We start from the raw sequence: 20,411 nt of genomic DNA, 5'->3' as shown, positions 1-20,411 counted from the left end.
TAAAATACAAACCTCCAAAGGCCCATGAAGGAGAAAAAGGCCATTGTTTTCACTTTAAAGTCATTCAATGAAACAAAAATGATGAGATGATGGTTAGAGACCTAGGAGGTGAATGCATCTTTTTTGAACACAAAGTAAATGTCTAGCTGATCAAGATAATTCTAAGGAGTCTAAGTATTATTCAATTATATTTATTGATAGGGTCAGATAGCATAAAACATGTAGCATATAAGGAACCTGCAATCAAGAGAAAATAAGCAGAAAGACTAAAACAAGAGCTGGTTACAGAAAGCGTATCGAGGGTTGGCTCTGTTGTTTATGGTCTGTGCAAAAACTCAAGGCACATACAATTAATTGAGCATAATTAAATACTTAATCTCGTGTTAACAAACAGAAGTGTCATGAAAGTTCATTGAGATCATTCGTGGGCTAGAATAACTAGTGTGAGTTTAATGAGTAAGAATTAGTTCGTCCTGGAGGTATGCCAAACAATTATTAATCATAGGTGAGGATGAATTAGTTACTTTGAAGAGCAGTGTGATTAAAACGGTCGTAGGAGAAAGGTGGCGCCGTCTGATTTGCTATTAATAAGATTCTCCCATTGGAAGAGCTACTAGCTTTTCTAAGCTTTACTCTTTATTATTGCTAGATTTTTCTTGTCTGAAAAGAAACAAGTTTACAGAGCCACAAAATAAATTGGACATTGTGTTGTTTTTGACAATTCACATGGAAGATTTTCTGAACTACTACTGTATTTCATATCCTGTCAAATACATTTTTTATCTGCTATGTGGGAATTTTACATAAGCCGTCTTACCCTCTCCTTCTTCTACTCCCAATTTCCTCTTGTATATCCATGCTTTTGAAACAGAATGAGCAAAAATCTGAAAAGAAACCTAGGGAGGAGTCAGAAAAATGAGCAGCCTACTAAGAGCAAATGGTGAAGACTGGTGATTCTATGAGAGGAAAGATCCATCTGGGAGAAAAATGACACATCTGTCTCAATTTATATGTCACAAATCCAGTATGATTCAGGAGTTAATTTTCTCTAAAATGCCTAAAAAATGAAATATATCTATATATATCTATATCTATATATAGATAGATTGATAAAATCAGTTTATCTTTCTTGATGCCCTCATTTTCCAGAAATTATTTTGTTATTCACTTATTTTTTCTAGAATGGTATAGCTAAGAATATTCATATAAAGAAAAAAAGAGTATTTCCGGAAAGCTTATAATGTCATCATGTTATGTGAGCGCCATGAAGTTACTAAACTATTACCAAAAAAATTAAAAAATAAAAAGTCTATTATATAGGTAGAAAGAGGTGTCCGAAATTAAAAGGAGGAAAAAAAAATACCCCAAATCCTGACCCCCTTTTCTAACTAACAAATTTTCATGAGGTAGTAGAATAAGGTGTTTTCAGATTTTTAAGTGGTTATTTGAATTTTATAATCAAATAACAGCAAGTAGCCATACCTAACAAAGAAGAAATGAGAGCTCACTCTCAAAATGCATCATAGTTATAAATTATAGTAACTCACCCATAATTACTGATATGCGGTGAATTTCTTTGGGGGAAAAAGAAAGAAAATAGCACCTCTTATAAACTGAAAATTTTAAATAGTTAAATGTGAATTTCCTGACATTTTCTAATACTGAAAAGAAATAATTCTGGTGAAATTACTAAAAATTACTGTATTTAAACTAATGATCTCTATGGTCCTCAAAAACATACACAATGGAATGTTTTTCCCTTTTATGCAAATGTCTGTGACACATTGAAATGCACACAAGAGTGTAGGGCCACATTAGGAGACATGGCAAGTAAATCTAAATGGTCTACCTGCCATCTACAGATGTATTTAATTCTTCACCCATATAGTCTTGTCCAGTGGGTATTTTGAGTGGCTGGAAGAACCGTTTCTAGTTAACATGAAAAACATGGAAAAGTAATTAACAAACTATCCTTCCATGAAGAAAAAGCCCTTTCCAGTTCAGCAAGTCTCTCTCTCTTTTTTTTTTTTTATAATCACTACTTAGTCTTTACTGAAAATTTATATAACACTACTTTATTATCTTCCGAACGCTTTTGTATTTAATTGGAAGGTTGATAATGTGGGAAGCCTGAAAAGTTACAGTAACTCTTTCAAGCCAAAGATCATCAAATAGTGTGCACTAAACCTATTTTTCAAATTTGTCTGTGATAAATTATTAAGAAGCAAGATAATAGCCACAATTCCTTGAAGATATATAACCTGAGAGAGAAAAATCAAAGCAAGCACATGAAAATATTCTAGTTTCAAGTAAGAGGATTTTTTAAACACAAGTTTTAATCAAAGTTTGGTGGAATGTTTTTCGAGTGGTGATGTCTTGTCAAAGGGCTCTTTAAGATTCTTACTGAAGGAAATGACTTAGTGACTTAAGGCATTATGTAGAGAGGTTCAAAGAAGAATGCATATATTATCTTCATGCTATGGGCATATTTTGCATTTGTATACTGCTTAACTTTTTTACAATAAATATTTTCTATTTGAGAAAATGTTATAAGTCCCCTCATACTGATAAAATTCTTTTAACATTTCAAAGCATTTTTTGTCTAATATTTATTCATTATCATATTACATTGGAAACATCCACATATTTGCAGAATTTCTTTCACCAAACAGAAGTAATAAAATACTCGAAGCTCATTCTTGCCAGTATATAGAGGACATGCATTCCCTAGTAAAAACAGCTTACAATTTATTTATTTAACACTGATTTATAATTAAATAGTGCTTAGTTATTACTTGCTATTGTTTCATTAAAAAGTGCTTCAAAATTCAGTAGCTTTAAATACCCATCATTTATTCTGTTTTATGAATCTGTTATTTGGCTGTGGTTTGTTCTTAATTTCTTCTAGCTGTGGAGTCTGGCTAGAATGGGCATATTGGGTTCAGGCCCGCTCCACATGTGTTCATTTTGTATGCATGGCATAAGGGGCAGGAAGGAAGTTCTTAGGTTGAAGACAACAACATCAGAGGGCAAATCCAAAGTCCCGAACATATGTCAAGCCTCTGCTTGCATCACCTTTGTCAATATCCCATTTTCCAAATAGTTTACAAAGACAGCCCTGGAGCCAGGGGTCAACATGGTGGTCTCCACTCACCATAAGACCAGAGCAATTCAGGGGCGCCTGGGTGGTTCAGTCATTAAGCATCTGCCTTGGCTCAGGGCGTGATCCCAGAGTCCCTGGATTGAGCCCCATATCAGGCTCCTTCACTGAGAGCCTGCTTCTTCCTCTCCCACTCCCCCTGCTTGTGTTCCCTCTCTTGCTGGCTGTCTCTCTCTCTGTCAAATAAGTAAATAAAATCTTTAAAAAAAAAAAAAAGACCAAAACAATTCAGCACAATATCTTGGAGAAGTGAACTCCCTTCGTGGAGATGGGATATAAATATATATACATATATATTTATGTGTTTATATTGTATATGTGTTTATATTATGTACACATATATACATACATATTTACACACATATATATAAACATGCACATATATGCATGCACACATATTTATCAATGTCTATTACTCTATATGTATATATTACTTTGCATATATGTGTGTGTGTGTTTTATATATATACAATACAATTTTAATTTTTATAAACAAAAGTTATAATTTCTAAAATTAAATTCCTTTTTCAAAGTGTTATTTTGTGTTACTAACTTCTAGACTTTTGTATTTTCTCTAGAATAATGTAATTCCTTATCTTGGATTGGTACCAGTTTTTTGGCTCAAAATTGTATTCTTATTTTATAAGTGATTTAAATTATTTCATTGTAAGCAAATACTCTTTCAGGTTTATCTGAGAGCCAAGCTCTTTCCCATTTTTCTTGCATAATCATTGGCTACTGCTTGACATTATTTTTAATCTACTTCAAAACAAAATAGCAAAAACTGGTGTTGATTAATAGGCACGATACTTGCTTAAGCATGGTTTTGTATGCTTACCTTTTAAAATTTGTACAAGCAAATGAGGAAGGCATACCTATGACCCCCATGTTACAGAGGAAGCTACTGGGATTTCTAGAAGGTATTTTTTTTGTTGTTGTTGTTGTTTTTTGTTTTTGTTTTTGTTTTGTTTTGCTTTTTGTTTTTTGTTTTCCCAAAGTCAGAAAGCCGAGTACATGGGTAGGTTGGTACTTGTGCAGTAGGTGCGCAGGACCCCAGAGGTATGCTGCTAACTGCTGTGAGTTATGTGGTCTCTTGCCAGCTTGATTCTGTTTATTGGAACTAATCTCAGTTCAGGTAACCTTTTTACAATATATTTAAGATGCATGTCCCTTTCTCACAACTTGGAGTCTGTTCACATCTTTTGCTAACTGAGCATGATCAGAAAAATTAATATTTTAAAATTTGCATTTCGTCTACAGTGCTCCTCCACAAACATCACATTTTTAATCAGTTGTGCTCTTCCTTTTCCAAATTCTGTACGCATATTTTAAGTGTGTTTCAGATAGCTATGTGGTATATGCAAATAGGCATTTTAAATTTCATAGAATACAAAACTGAAAGATGCAGTTGTAGTACTTGCCCAGTGATATCTTTCTTGTATTATACAGGACTGAATATATTGATACATGCTTACATTATCTTTTGTTTTCTTATTTTTAGACTTAAGATAACATGATCATTAATAAATTCAACATATATTTATTTACATATTGTTTTGTAATAGTTTTTGAGGTATAGATTGGATATGTACTTTTGAATGATACCCAGATCTTGACAATAGAGAAAACAGAGACCTAAAATTATATGAAATAAATTTTATAAAATTGTATAAAATTTCTTCAGTTCAGTCTAAGTGTGTGGTATCTGTTTAACTAGAAATATCTGTTATTTCTGTAGTTCACATAATTTGTGTTACCTCCTACCTTTATACGACTGTCTTATGCCCTAGCTGAATTCTAAAAAGTTCTTTTTCTATCTTTATATTTAATCTTGTTTCTTATATTAAAATGCATTGTGTTTTGTTTGCCTAGATCTATATCTTTACTGATGAAAACAGAATATTAAGACTATCTCTGAATTTTATGTTTTTATGCTTTTAAAATTTTGATTACATTGTTAAGATCAAGTTGACCTGTTTCCACCTTTACTCTTTGAAAATGATTTTTTCTCTTTATTTGAAGTCCTGTTCATTTATTTATTCATTCAACAGGCATTTACATAGTAACTAGTATTCTCAAAGCATTAGGTTATACCTTCTAAGTGTTACACAGATGCAAATTATATTCTCTCTTCATATGAGACAGCATGAGGTATATAGGAAAACATGGCTTGTGTTTTAATTCTGGTTCTGCCATGTACTGCTAGAGTGATTTTCATAAATTACCTGTTTTTCAGTTTTGACTTTCTTATTTGTAACTTGGAGATAATAATATTGATTATTAGGAAGCTCAGATGGATGAATACAGTTATTTAGTTAAAGCAGTGCCTTAATGTGATGAGTTGCAAAAAAAATGTTAGGGATGGTTATTCATGATGTATAGTCTGTAGAGGAGAGTAGTGATACATGTAACTATATTTTACTATGAAAATTTAGAGGATAATGGGATCGTGTGCAGTTGGGTAGTTAAGGGAAGACGTTATCAAAGAGATGACATTTGTTCTGATCTTTGAAAACTAATTGATTATGACAAATCAGTTAGTTTCTTATATTCATAAAAATGGATAAATAGTTTTGTTGTACCTCTTAGTTTTGTTGGTGTTTTAAATATGATACTGTTCTCAAATGAAGCTTGTAAATGCTGAATGTTAAGTGAAAGAAGGGGTCCTACTAAATGATGTTAAACAATTCTTATTCCAGTCGTAGTCTAAGACATCCACTTTAATCCTGCTTTTCCAAACTAAGGGTGAATAAGTTATCTCTAATACATTTCATTTTTTGAAGTGGTAATTAAATAAGCTAATGAATTATGTGAGGCACAGTTCTTATCTTATTGAACTGACATTAAACATTGCCTACATATGGAAAGTTGACTATTGCCTATACAATTATTTTGTCACAGGAGCTTTTTCTCTCTCATGACCTTTGGTATAGATTATATTTCTTCAGAGAAAATGAGACAAATTATTCATTAACAAGTTAGCCTATCCCATGGACCCGTTTGTGGGGAAACACACACACACACAGATTTATGAAAAATAATTGCTGCCTGTGAGAGAATCCATTTTTTTCTTAGCCCAGACCACTTGGGTACCTGAGAGAATTTTTCAGAAGTAAACTATGGCTTCCCTAAAAAAAAAAAAAAAAACTTGGCTGGTTGTCATAGAAATTTGTGCTTGGATATTACTAGCTTAATTCCAAGTAGACACTCTGAACAGGGCTTATGGAGAGAGAGAGAGAGAGAGAGAGAGAGAGAGAAAGCAAAACTAAACCAAAACTTTATTTTTTTCTTGTCCTTCCATTATTCCCCTTCTCTTTTCTCCCTTTCCCCCTGTGAACTGAGGAAAACATCTTAAGACAGGCACGGAAGAAAAATGATTAGCAACAATGATAGTCTTACTACACCATTGCAGCCTTCACATTTAATTAAATCTGAGGAGGTTCCTTCCAAATTTATTTGACTAATTCCTTACAAATATTTAACACCTTGGTCATTAGTTAAAGAATTTAGGGGTTAATAGCCATTGGACCAACATTGTCAAACATCTCACAAAATAAAATCAAGAATATATCAAAATCTAAGGTATCTTACTTTTTAACAGTGCAACACATGAAAAATATTCTAATAGACAAATTACCTTGTTTAATAGGTAAGGAAATATAGTAGGCTGTAGGCATAAAATGGAGGCAGTGCTACCTGATACAATTTAAGTAAATATCCCTAGATACTAAACAGTGAGTCCCCAATAACCTTTAAGTACAAAAAGAAACTATCTTTAATCGTTACAACTGTTTTTCAGTATTTTACTCAATGAATTCATATCTATATCTCTCTATCCATATCTATCTATCTATCATCATTGTGTACCTGGAAATACTAAAAGACAGTGAGGTTATGATATGGAATAACAATAACAAAACCATAATAAAATAAGCCATAGAAACAGAAGCAAAACATCCACGACATTATTGTCATAGCTTTTACTTACTTAAGTCACTGGAAAGTACTGTAAAGTAACTGTTTTGAACTTCATTTTACATTTGAGAATTTTAATTAGTAGTAACTGAACCTAGAATCTGGGTCTTTAGATAATCTTAAGATTCTCTACCCCACCACTGCCTGTCTATTCGGAATTTCTGAAAATACTGGAGCTGTTTTCTGCATAATTGTCCTTCCTGATCTCACTAGAGTGGATGTTTCGAGCAATTATGGAACATGCACACTTCTGCGCATTTCATCTTCAGAATCTAAGATAGTGCTTAGATTTTAGAAGCCACTTAGTAAATATTTGATGGCATGCATCATTATAAAAAAAATTTTTCAAATATGTCTCCTTTCTTTTATTTTCCCTAGATAGAATCTTTTGTTGGAACCATTCTGTAGAGATGCTTTATGTAACATTAAACCAAGGGACTTGGTGTCTTGATCATGAAAGGCCATGGACAGATGGCAAGTCTCTTCTGAAAGGAGAAGAAAGTACATGTATTTTTATTCATTTGTGCTTTCTGCTGTGGCCAAGAACATCCTGCAGATAAAAGAATCAATATTTTTGAGCTGCAGACTTAGCCTCAAATGTAAAAGCATTACTGGAGTGCAATGTTTTGAAGCAAAAAGGAAAAGGGAGGGGGGGCAGCTTCTATAAAACATCAATATAATTCTTTTTCTTTTCCAGGAATACTTTTTCACTTTGTGTTTACAGTCTTATTTTAAATGGACAGCATCCTAACTAGAGTATTAAGAGAATAAGATTAATGCAAAAAAGCAATAGAAATAAAATAGAATGTACTATATAATTGCACAGAAAGAGGAGTGATTACTTTTCCACCAAAAAAGGAAATAAAAATCCTTTTGAGATTAGCATTTCCAAAGGGACTGAATCTTTAAATGGATTTAAGTTTCAGACTCACAAGTGGATTAAACCACGGGAAGAGAAAAAGTCAGATATCTTGCTTGCCTGTGAAATATGTTTTACAAGATATTCCCTGGATGAATATAGTAAAGAACATAAGGTGTTCACAATGACTTTAGGCAAATATAACTTTGAAATTTTAATGTTATTTGTCCAAGTTTCTTTCCTACCCGCTCCCCCATTCCCTTCCCTTCCCCTCCTTCTCTTTTCGTAAATGCACATCACACATGCGTGCACACATGTGTGCACACACACGCACACACAGACACACACATATATTGAGATTGATTCCAACTATTCAGGATGTATTCTGTTATTAGTTTTATCCACCAGTTCACATTTCGATCATGCCACTTATTTATTCTCCTGTGAACTCTTAGATTTCTTTTTTTTTTTTAAGACTTACGTATTTATTATTTTAGGAGAGAGAGAGCACACGTGCGAGGGAACAGGGGTAAGGGCAGAGGGAGAGAATCTCCAGGGGACTCCCCATTGAACGCAGAGCCCAGGTGGGGCTCCATCTCAGGGCCCTGTGACCATGACGTGAGCTGAAATCAAGAGTTGGATGCTTAACCAACTGAGCTACTCAGGCACCCCAGATTATTTTTGATTACTAGTTTCTGTTTACTACTTTCTTTGTCTGCTTGTTTGTTGTGTTTATGTTCTTCCCTTTTGTAATCAGGACCTGGAACTCAGGAAAGTGAGAAGGGTCTGAATAACTGTTAGCTGGTCTCCCATACACCTTTGTCAAAAAAATTCTTAAAGAACAAGGAGTTCAAATAAGTTTATGATCTGGTATAATTAAAAATTATCCAGATATTCCATACTGCTTTGACTTCTGATATTATGAAAGACACATAGAAATCAGTGTAATTAATCACACTGAAGATATACTACACTCACAATTTAAAATCAGTCAGTTTTGTCTTCGGTAATTCTTATTTCCTGTGGCTTCAGGGCCGCCTTAAACTTCCTTGTCTCTCAACATTTTTTTCCAGAAGGGAAAGTAAATACTTTACTGTCACTGAGCTATAAATCATTTCAAGTATTTAAATTGTAAATATTTTCAACAATGTAACAGTGTAACAATGATGAGAATCATGGAGTTGGATGTTGGCAGCTTGATGAAAACATCAAAGAAATCTGCAGCTGATATGCTCCTCTGGTGGGTGCCTAAGCCTTCCTTACGCCCATGCAGTGGAATGATAGAGAAATGTATCTAAACTCTTGTCTGAGATTATCACACCTGCATTTGTGTTCCAAAGACCTTCTAATCTGCCTATCCTGAAAGAAAGTCAGATTCCAGTGTGCTTTCTTAATTAACATTTTATGCCAAAAGGTTGTAATGCTCCCTTCTTTTGTAATAAGGACTTTCTAGGAGGAGAATACTCTGCCCTAAAATCAATATTAACTTTTATCATGATAGACACTCTATTTCATTTCCTTGCCATTTACTTTAGGTTTAGTTTTGAATTTCCCTAGTGACATCAAAGAATCTAGTGAATTAACAACAAAAAGAAAGGAAGAGGAAGAAAAAAAAAAAAAAAACACGTTATCTGCATTTTATAGAACCAGAAAGTATATTAGTGACAAACAAAATGTTCCAAAATCTTCATGTTGGTAGTTCTTACACCATGGGAGCTGGGGAGAGGGGAGCTTGACCAGAATCAAGAAAGCATGTTATGTTCTCTGCCCATATCTCCAACCACATCTTTATACTATCCTCACCCTTGGTTATCAAGATCCAGTTGCTCACCACACCCTGCCCTTGTCATTTTCTTAAAAAAATTATTCTTTCTGTTCTCAATAAATTTGCACATGCTGTTCCTGAAATGTTCTTGGGAAATTTTTATTCCTTCCTTTTCCTGACTGGTGTTTTGTATTTTTCAGATGTCAGCCTAATTGAAATTTTCTTCAAGAGGCCTTCCCTTCTCACTGCCCACCCATCCCCATATTTTCTCTCATATGATCTTGCTATTTTCTTTTGAAAATAAGACCTCTTTTTGGTGATAAGATACAAAGATGTTTCCTTTCTTTATTCAAAGAAATGTTATTTTATATGTGTCTCCTTATTTCTTCAGGTCTTCATTGTTCCTAAAATAAGACTACTAACTGCAATTAGTTCTAGAGGAAAATAAGCCACTGTTCATTCATTCATTCATTCATTCATATTCTCTCTCTCTCCTTCTCCACCCCCCTTGCCCTGAGGCATGGATGACTAGAAGATACTTTTACCTGAATCTCTAGAAAGCTCAGGTGTCCGTGAACATCTTCCACTGTGACTAGGACCAGGGCAGCTCACTGGCTGGATATTTGGGCATTGCAAGGAACTTACAGTAATACGGCCTTATTCATCTGGTTCAAATTGACTTATTTTACCCATAGGAAACCACTGAAAAGATCAGCATCTAGAACTACATTTGCCTTCTAGATTATCCACACTTGATAAGAAAACAGAAAATAAACATATAAATTCACAAATAATATAATTTCATATTGTAATGCATATATATATATATATGTTGCTTGAACTGTGTACTTCAGTCATAGATTTCATGCCATCTCATATTTTTCTACTTCACATTCCTATGCAGAAACCAAGCATTCTTGGTTTCAAGAATATTACATGTCCCTATGCAATCAATAAATACTTGCTGAAAAAGACACACACGCACCTGCTGCAAACTTTTATTTAAATTATTTTATAAAATTATATCCCCAAATGTGAAATGTTACCTTGTACAAACTGGTATTTAAAGGTTCATTTTCTTTTAGGTAGTGGATGGTCACAAAAGAATGATGGGAGTGCTAGTACTCCCCAGTAGCCACAAAAGAGAAACTATCAAAAAAGTTGAGAATAAAATTCTCAAAGTATTATTCTATAAAGTCTCAGAGAGGTTAGAGCAGGAAGTTAAATTGAAACACAATGTCCTATTCAATAACTTTTCCAGAGAAGATTCATTTATATAGCATTCTTTTTCTGTACTTTCTTCTATTAGTATAAGTGTATGCTGGGTTTAAATAAAGCAATTAATTAAACAGGAAGAAGAATTACCAAATCAGAAAGTATTACTTACCCCAAAACACCTGTCCAAATGCCTTCAATAAATGTTAATTTAATGTCTTCATGGTATAATAAAAAAAAAAATAAGAAAACATCTTCCTGTTATCTTAGTCCATTTGGGAGGCTATAACAAAATACTACAAACCGTTTGGATTATAAACAGAAATTTATTTCTCATAGTTCTGGAGGCTGGGAAGTGCAAGATCATGGCACTGGCTGATTTGTTGTCTGCTGAGACATGCTTCCTCATTCATGGCCATCTTCTCACTATAGCCTCACATGGTAGAAAGGGTGAGTTAGCTCTCTGGGGGCCTTTTTTTATAAAGGCACTAATCCCAATCATGAGAGCTCTGAACCTCATGACCAGTCACCTCCCAAAGGATCCACTTCCTAATACCATTACCTTGGGATTTAGGATTTCAATATATGAAATTTGAGGGGACACAAACATTCAGACCATAGCAATTATTGCACATTCTCAAGCTCTTTTGCACTAAACAAGTAATAGTTGGTCTCAAGCCCACCCTGTATAAATATTCATGCATGGAAGATATTCATATGAAAGTTAAGCTTAATTATGAATGCAGAAATCTGCATTCCTGAGATGATAATTGCTTTTAGAGACTAGTGGTAAAGAGGAGCGAAATGTAGAGTTGTGATGAGAGAAGAGAGCTAGAGAAACAAGTGAGATGTGTATTCCAGAGAAAGATTATTTTTAAACACTTGTAAGTAGATTTATACACAATACATACAGACTTTATGTCAATGAGGGCAGAAGAAACATTTCTGATATTTGAGATATAATAAGTATCCATTAAGAAAGGAGAGTGAGATCTTTATATTTCTTTATTCTCTGAGAAAAGCAAGAAAAAACACATGGCTAAAGACACAAAGTATATCTAAATATGATTCTTCTTAGGTGAATCATACTTTAGGTATGAAATGAAAGTATGAAATTTATGCTTTCTTCATGAAATCATGGATTGACTTTGAATCTGAGGGTATGAAAACAGTGATCTTTCATTTCTCAACGATGAATTAGGAAGTATTCTGTTTGAGGCCAAGTAGCCCTTATGTGCTATTTCCAACCTTCGTGGGCCCAACGGTCTAAATATGCCATGTGTCTCCACTATTCAAACTGTGGTTTGACCAGAGGCACTGGCACCACCTGGGGGCTTTTTGAAATGCAGATTCCGAGGCCTTTGCCTAGATCCATCCATGAATCAGATTCTGTAGTTAAGGTCCCCAGGTGATCTCAACATACTTTATGAGCAGCCCTGCTTTAGGAGGCATACGCTCTCTTTAAAGCATTGAAGCCTAGTGGCACATGCATTTTTGACAGGAAGACCTGAAATCAACACTATGACAGAAAGCCATGAAATTAAAATCTGTTTTGGGGGCGCCTGGGTGGTGCAGCCAATTGAGCATCTAACTCTTGGTTTCAGCTCAGGCTGTGATCTCAGGGCCATGAGATCAAGCCCTGTGCAGAGCATGCTTAAGACTCTCACTCCCTCTCCCTCTGCCCCCCACCACTCATGCACGCGCGCTCTCTCGCACGCGCACGCACACGCACGCACGCACGCAAGCTCTCTCATAAATAAATAAATCTTAAAAAAAAATAGAATCTGTGTTGATTTCTACAACAAAGTGATTTTTGTACAAAATCTATTGCTATCTTTGATAGTAATAATACTAATGCAAATAAAATGGTAGCAACAAAATAATTCTATAAAAATAAAAAGAATAGTAATAAAAGAATAGCTTACATACTTTTAGTCATTGCTCTGTGTCAAGTACTATGCATACTTTCTATACATTAACTTTTTCATCTATGAACTTTATAAAACAAGTGTTGTTTTACCAGGGCTTATCCAGGTTACTCAGCCTGAAAAGTGGAGGGTGTGACTTTGAACCCAGACCTGTCTAAAGCACGAACTCTATTCCATTGCCCTTCTAAACCAACCTTCTCATATATAAAGTTGGAATAATAATGTGTGATAGTAATGTGTTGTGATAGTAATGTGGTAAAACACCATAGGTATTTATAAATATTTGTGTTTTTTTCATTTTTAATAAAATTTGTACTACATGATGATTACTAGCTCTTTAAATAATTGACTGAATGCCACAAATCTAAGAGCAAACTTTATTTTTTTCTTTAGAAAGTTTTCACCTTTATTTATTTATTTTTTAATTTTTTTTTATTATATTATGTTAGGACTTAAATGATGTAAAGGCAAAAATGAAATCAGCTGAATTCAACCAAACTAATTTTTAACAAGCTGTTAATAAAATTGGTTGTTTAAAAAATAACTAGTTTTAAGAGAAATGTAGAATTTGATTTTGAATATATATAGTCATATATATATATGGTAAAGAATATAGATGTAGTGAATATATATAGATGTAGTGAAACCTAGTTACTATTTTTTATACATGAACAGATTTTCAACTCTTTCATATATTCACTCTTTAAGATACACACACATACACACACGCAGCCTTGTACATTTGAAATCCTATAAAAATGGGACATGAATTTTGCAATTGAGCCACTCTAGGGTAATTTTCCAATAGTGAACTTTTAAATTTATATATAAATATATAGAGAGAGAGAGAGAAAGAAAGAGAGAGAGAGAGAGAGAGAATGTGTTTGGTCTTGTTTTTGAAAATATTGTTTCTATTCCATTAACATAGATTCGTTCCATAAAACCCTAACACTCGCATCCCACTTCAACATACCCTTCTCAGAAAGTATGTTCTCTCTCTAGCACCAATGATTTCTTATCTATGCCACTTTGATGGAAATAATCTTTTTATCTTCAAATTAATGCATAAATTCTGTTTGAAACAAAAATTTTAATAGGAAAGATTCAACTATTCTTTGGTTCAGTAGATGATTAAATATGTAAAGAGTTTTTCAATTTCCAACTAGCATTCAGTTAAGAAGCATTTTTCTTTTCCCTGGACCAGACCAGCTATTAGAACATCATTTGCTGCTGTCATCCAAAGTTACTTTAACTGACATGAACTTTTATGTTGGAACTCTGGGTCCGTGAACAATAACTGCAAAATATACTATAAAGGTTTTATAAATATATTATTGTATATGCCACATTATTTTCCCTGTATAAAGTCCTCTAAGAAGAAAAGCTGCATTTCTCCTGAGCAGCTGGTGTGGTTTGATTTATAGGTGCTGAAAATCCCATAACTATCTTCCTTCTCCTGTTGGTTTCTAGGATGTTTGGAACCAAATAGCAACCCAGTTTAACAATTGTGAAAGTTTTTGTGTTATATATAGCACAGTATATGTAGCAGTGTCTGAGATGAAAATACAAGAGCAGAATGTGGTGAGCTCTGGAGGAGTGCACAGTTGTGAACCAAGTCTATTCATTCTTCCATCTGACTCCCGGCTCTTTTGGTCATCTGCTTTACATTGTAGGTGTGATTATGAAGATCACCTCAGTGTATTTTTTAAATTTTGTCCAGATTTTTATTAATTAATAATATCAACTCTCCCTTGCAACCCATTATTTTTTTAAAGGTATATGTTTGAATCCAATGTAGCATTTATTTATTAGGAATACTATTTTATAACTGTGCTGTAATATTGTTTGGCATAGTACTGTGTTGGTTAGTACCATCATTACAAGGTTGCCTAGGTTTTAATTATTCTGCTTCTAGCCTTTTTTTTTTTTTTCTCATAAGCCCTGATATTTTTAGTGTGGGATTTTGCAGAACATGAGGTTGTTCAGGAGCACACACATGGTGTTTTAGTAGAAACACCTGGACTTTTGTTGGTAGTCAGCAACCTACCCACAATAAAAAATAAAAAAAAAAAAATTGCTCCTTTTCATGGTAAAATATCTAATTTGTTTATTTGATAGAGTGAAGTTTTACATTTGTACATGAAATACAAATGTAAATCTGGATATAGCTCTAAATATATACCTGCAATGCCAATTGGTATTAGACTGTATTGCTGATTGAACAATTTGTGCACATTTGAAAACTGACATTAACCTGTGCTATTGAGAATTTCATTTTTATTATTAGTAGAAAAAATAATCAGGGATATAAAGACCAATTTATAAGAATCTATAATTTAAAAAGATTTATCATTGTTGGTTGCTCATTTCTTCCTTGTTAAAATGTACTTTTATTTAGGCATTATCTCTGAGGCAGGTGACCTTGATAATCATCTCAGAGGTTAAGTCCTCTGAAGTTTAAGCTATCCACAGGAATCCCATAGGTCATGGGCATATGATGTAATATGATGTAATTCCCTTTATTGTTGTGAGGGGGAAACTATTGCAGCAATTATGGGAAATTTCCCTCATTCTAAAAGAGAGATGAATGACACTGTTTTATATTTTATTCCTCTGTCAATTGAAATATTACTTTATGACATGGGTCCAGTAACTCAAGACCATGAGGGGACCTAAACTGAGAACAGCCCAAAGGCAGAGTCTTCCATGAAGACTCATTACCGACCATGGAGCTGCCTACATTAAGTGGTTTGATTTTCAGCGAAACACATTTTGTTATTTTAATTCATTTATTTTTTTCTCTTATATTCAGTCTAATGTATTCTAATTTGCACACACATATGTAGCACACATACACATATATGACACATGCACACACACTTATGCTTTCATGAAGATTTTATTCTCAAAGATTCCTACCAGTCATGCCCATCATTTCCCTATACCTATAGTATTTTTCTTCTCATTTCAAATTCAGAATATTCGCAAAGCCACAATAGTGAACTTCTTCCTTTTTTCTTCCCTACAGTCTTTTCCGTCAACAATTGAGTTACTCAATTTCATGCATGTTACTTTAGAAATGTGAATGAATATTCCTAGACATTATTCTATCTCTGCTCTCTTTGCATTCTACTGTAGCATTGTCAATATCACTTTCCATTATTCTCATTACCCTGCAATGTGTGAGCATAAACTGGTTTTGTCCCATAAGTTTCCAGTACTAGCCAACACTATACTTCTGTGCTGAGCCACTTAACATCAACTATCATGAAAAATTGAATAATATCCTTCAGAGTAATAGTCTTGGTACCATTTTGGATCTTTAATCACCTCAACCAGGTTAATTCACCTTCAGGAGACCAGACTTCCCAAACAGTGATAGATACTCATGCATTACTCCTGCAAATACTATTAAGGATCTACTATATGCCAGGCACTCTTCAAAGTGCTGGTGATCTATCAGAGACCAAAACGTCTCTACTTTCATAGAACTTACATTCTCTTAAAACATTGTTATTAGAGACACATGGTATTTTTCAGTTATTTCTTTGCTTATGCCCAGTATATCTATATCTATATCTATATCTATATCTATATCTATATCTATATCTATATCTATATCTATATCTATATCTATATATTATCTTCAGTTTTAATTCATGTCTTGTTTGTCTAGGAGACCTGTATAACTTAATGTTTTACCCAACATCAAGTTTTGGGGACCTATTATAAGTGAAGCAAATAGACTTCCAGTTCTGGAATGAATAAGTCACAGGATTAAAAGGAACAGCTACATAGGGAATGTAGTTAGTGGTATTGTAATAGCATTGTATAGTTACAGATGGTAGCTAGCTACACACGTGGTGAGCATAGAGTAATGTATAGAGTAGCTGAATGGCTATGTCATATACCTGAAACTAATGTTACTAATATAACATTGTGTGTCAACTATACTCAAACTAAAAAAATAAAAAATAAAAAGTTACTATCTTGGTAGAACTTAAAATATGGAGAAGAGGAAGAAAAATGTAAGTCAATTGTAGTTTGTTGAAATAAACTCTAGAAAGAAGTGTGAGAATATGCTCTATCAGTCCACATAACGTGGTTATTTATTCAGGGGAAGAGTCAAGGGAGGGAGTATTTAATTGGGACATAATTATGGATGGGAGTTATTTATACCAGGATACAGAATTAGCAGAGAAGTATGCGGTCTGTTAGAGAATAATACAATTCCAAATTGAACATATCCTATGACTTCATAATATTTTTGCTACCTACAATGGACTTTATTATTTAGGCAAGAGAAGTCATTAGAGAATGTGAAAGGAGTGATGTGATCAAAGTCTCTTAGGGAGTTAACTCTTGGGGCAATGTGACAACTAGTTAGCTCCTAGTGGGCTAGGAATGGAAGCAAGGAAACCATTGGTAAGTTATTGCAATGTATGAGTCAGAGATAGATGAGGGCCTAAAATACACTAACAGCATCAGACACAAATGGCAGATAAATATGAGAAATATTGATCTAGGACTTTCTCAGACAGAAAAGATTTTAGACACCAGTCTGTGACTGAAGATTAGATGAGCTGCCTCTGAGAACCTAATGGTTTCTTTGATCTCACTGCTCTAATCCCAAATCAGAAAATTGTGTGTGTTGTGGGGTCTGTGTGTCTGTATGTATACGTGTGTATGTTTACTGGTGAGGTAAAAAAAAAAAAAAACACATAATATTAAAATGTCTTTTCAAATTTCAAATGCATTTTGGAGATAGCAGAATTGTTTATGTAGCATTTGGTGATGTTATTCAAATAAGGCAGTTAACAAATATGTTGTGATTACTATTAAAATGGAAACTGCAGACTAAGAACCATTATGATAAGTGACTCCTAAGGAAGGGGAGTATTTTATGGGTGCTTGTTACTTTCACAATCAACTATGGAGAAAATTAAAACTGCCAGCAATGGTGGATACAGCTAGTATCCTACCTGGCAGACCTGTCTAGCAGACCACTTACTACAGGTGCAGGACGAAGAAAATGGGCTTTCAGTTTTACTTCCTACTCACTTTTCAGCAAGGCCCAAGTTTCTGTGTTTGTATATTTATTTATTTATTTCAGTCACAAATTGTACAAATTTTTTTCCTGTAGCAATCACTAAGTACAAGGGCTTCCTTTACTGCCTGTGACCAGTCATGTACACCATTTTATAGCCAAATACGACTATAAGATATTAAGTTGTCACCCAAACCAGAGAACAAGCACCAATAAAAAAAAAAAAATACTACATGATTTACAGTTTGGTTCAATGTTAAGGGCAGACTGTGTGGTCTGTGCTGGTGATACTCTAGCCGCAAGGACTCTAACCCAATTCCAGAGATTGTACAAAAGCACTGCAATTTTCCTTGTTCATTTGGTGATGTGCATTAGATGATTGTTTGGGCTTTCTGATATTATTTACTTTCCCAAAGGTCAGGAGAGAAAAGAAATAACAACTAATGAGTTTGTTTCGGAAGAACATCAAATTTTGATTATTTTATGTTCATACTGTTGAGCAAAAACTGAACCATGATGCATTAGCATTTATAGGACTTTCACAGGGCTTACTGAGGAGGGCTGATCAAAGGGGGCATAATATAGATTGCGTTTATGGAAAAGGAATTAAACAGACCTATGCAAAAAACACACTTTATTTTTAATTTATTTTAATCCCTTTCTTTAGTAATTAAATTGTTGTGGATAGACCAAAATAAAACATTGTATATTTAATATAAAGTTTAAGAGAAACAAATTTGCATACAGAAATGGTGGGAATATTAAACTAAAACATTTAACTAATACTCTGAAAAGTGAATGATGCCTCATAATTAAAAATATGCTTTATAAAACATCATCAAAACACCGACAAGCTCTAAAAAACCTGGTTTATTTTGAAGCCAACATGAACATCTCACACCATTGTCTTTGAAATAGCTAATGCCATAGATACAACAAAATATATTGAATAGTCACTACTTACTTTCTCTCTCCCTGCTTTCTTTCCTTATATTTTTTTGAAGAATAAAGCCATAATTTTTTACATAATTTTTTGCATACTTAAGACCAAACTTTTTATGTGTAATTAAAGTAGATTACCTAATTTCAGAATAAAATCAAATATGTATTTATCTTAATTATTTGTCTAACACTACATTAAATAATCTTTATTTTTTTGCAATGTTTAGTCAGATGGCTTATTGTATATATACTTATATATATATATACAATAATATTTATAAAGCCCATTTATATTACATACATATATTTATATTACATATATATAATATTTATAAAGCCCATTTAAAACAATGCCAAATTGATTTTATCGACAAGTCAAAATCAAATTTAAATAAAAAAGTATATGTCTTTGTAAAAGTAAAAAAAATCTTCTAAAACATTGTGTTTAGGGGCAGCTGGGTGGCTCAGTTGGTTAAGTGTTTGCCTTAACCTCAGGTCTTGATCCCAGGGTCCTGGGGTCAAGCCCCACATTGCGCTCCCTGTTCAGCAGGGAGCTTGCCTCTCTCTCCCTCTGCCCCTCTGCCCTACTCATGTTCTCTCTTGCTCATTCTTCTCTCTATCTCAAATAAATAAATAAATAAATCTTTTAAAAAAAAAATAAAACACCGTGGTTAGAAAAATAATGCCTGATCAACAACTTTTTTTTTTTTTTTTTTACTTTTTTGGAGTTTATTTGGAAGTACCTCAAAATACCAATAATAGCAATAGCAGTTGCCATTTATGCCACACTCAGGCACAAAAGGTACATTCTCTCTAGTCCCCACAGCCACCCTGGAAACATGTCCACAGCCCCATGGCTCTGGGGGGTGAGGGTGGTCACAGCTAGGCTTAGACCAGACCTGTGTGTGACTAAAGAGAATCCTGTTTTCACTCTAACAACTTTTAGATATAATCTATGTCTTAATTCTCAAAACCTTTGAATATGTCATAATACATGACAAATATAATTAAAGTTAAATATTGTTTTAAGGATGTTAATCAATTGACCTTTGGAAGATTCCCTGGATTATCTGGGTTGGCCCAATTTAATCATATATTCCCTTAAAAGTAGAAAAGGAAGCCAGAAAAGTGGGTCACAGAGATATGACAAAGGAAGGGAAAAAAAAGAATATATTTGAAACATGAGAGGAACTTCACCCATCATGGTTGGCTTTGAAAATGGAGGAATGTCAGGTTTGGCCAGCAAACCCTAAGACTGCTAATGAAAAGATTACTCCAGACACCTAAATAGGAGAAAGTACAGGGCCTGGGGACTAGACACTCTAGTGGCAAAAGACCCCAAATCAAGCTCTATCTCCTTTTTATCATGGATGTTATTGTTACATCAAAGAATCAAGATTAGAAAGAAATGTAAAGTTTTAATAACAAGGGCAATGACATTTACATGCATTGTATGATTAGAACTATCTAAGTTCACGGCTTGCAGGCAGGGAATAGGTGACTATTAAGGATTTATGCCT

The sequence above is a fragment of the Ursus maritimus genome, unplaced genomic scaffold (assembly GCF_017311325.1).
Source record: "Ursus maritimus isolate PB19 unplaced genomic scaffold, ASM1731132v1 scaffold_6, whole genome shotgun sequence".
Lineage (NCBI taxonomy): Eukaryota > Metazoa > Chordata > Mammalia > Carnivora > Ursidae > Ursus > Ursus maritimus.
Note: the sequence above shows the minus strand (reverse complement) of the source record.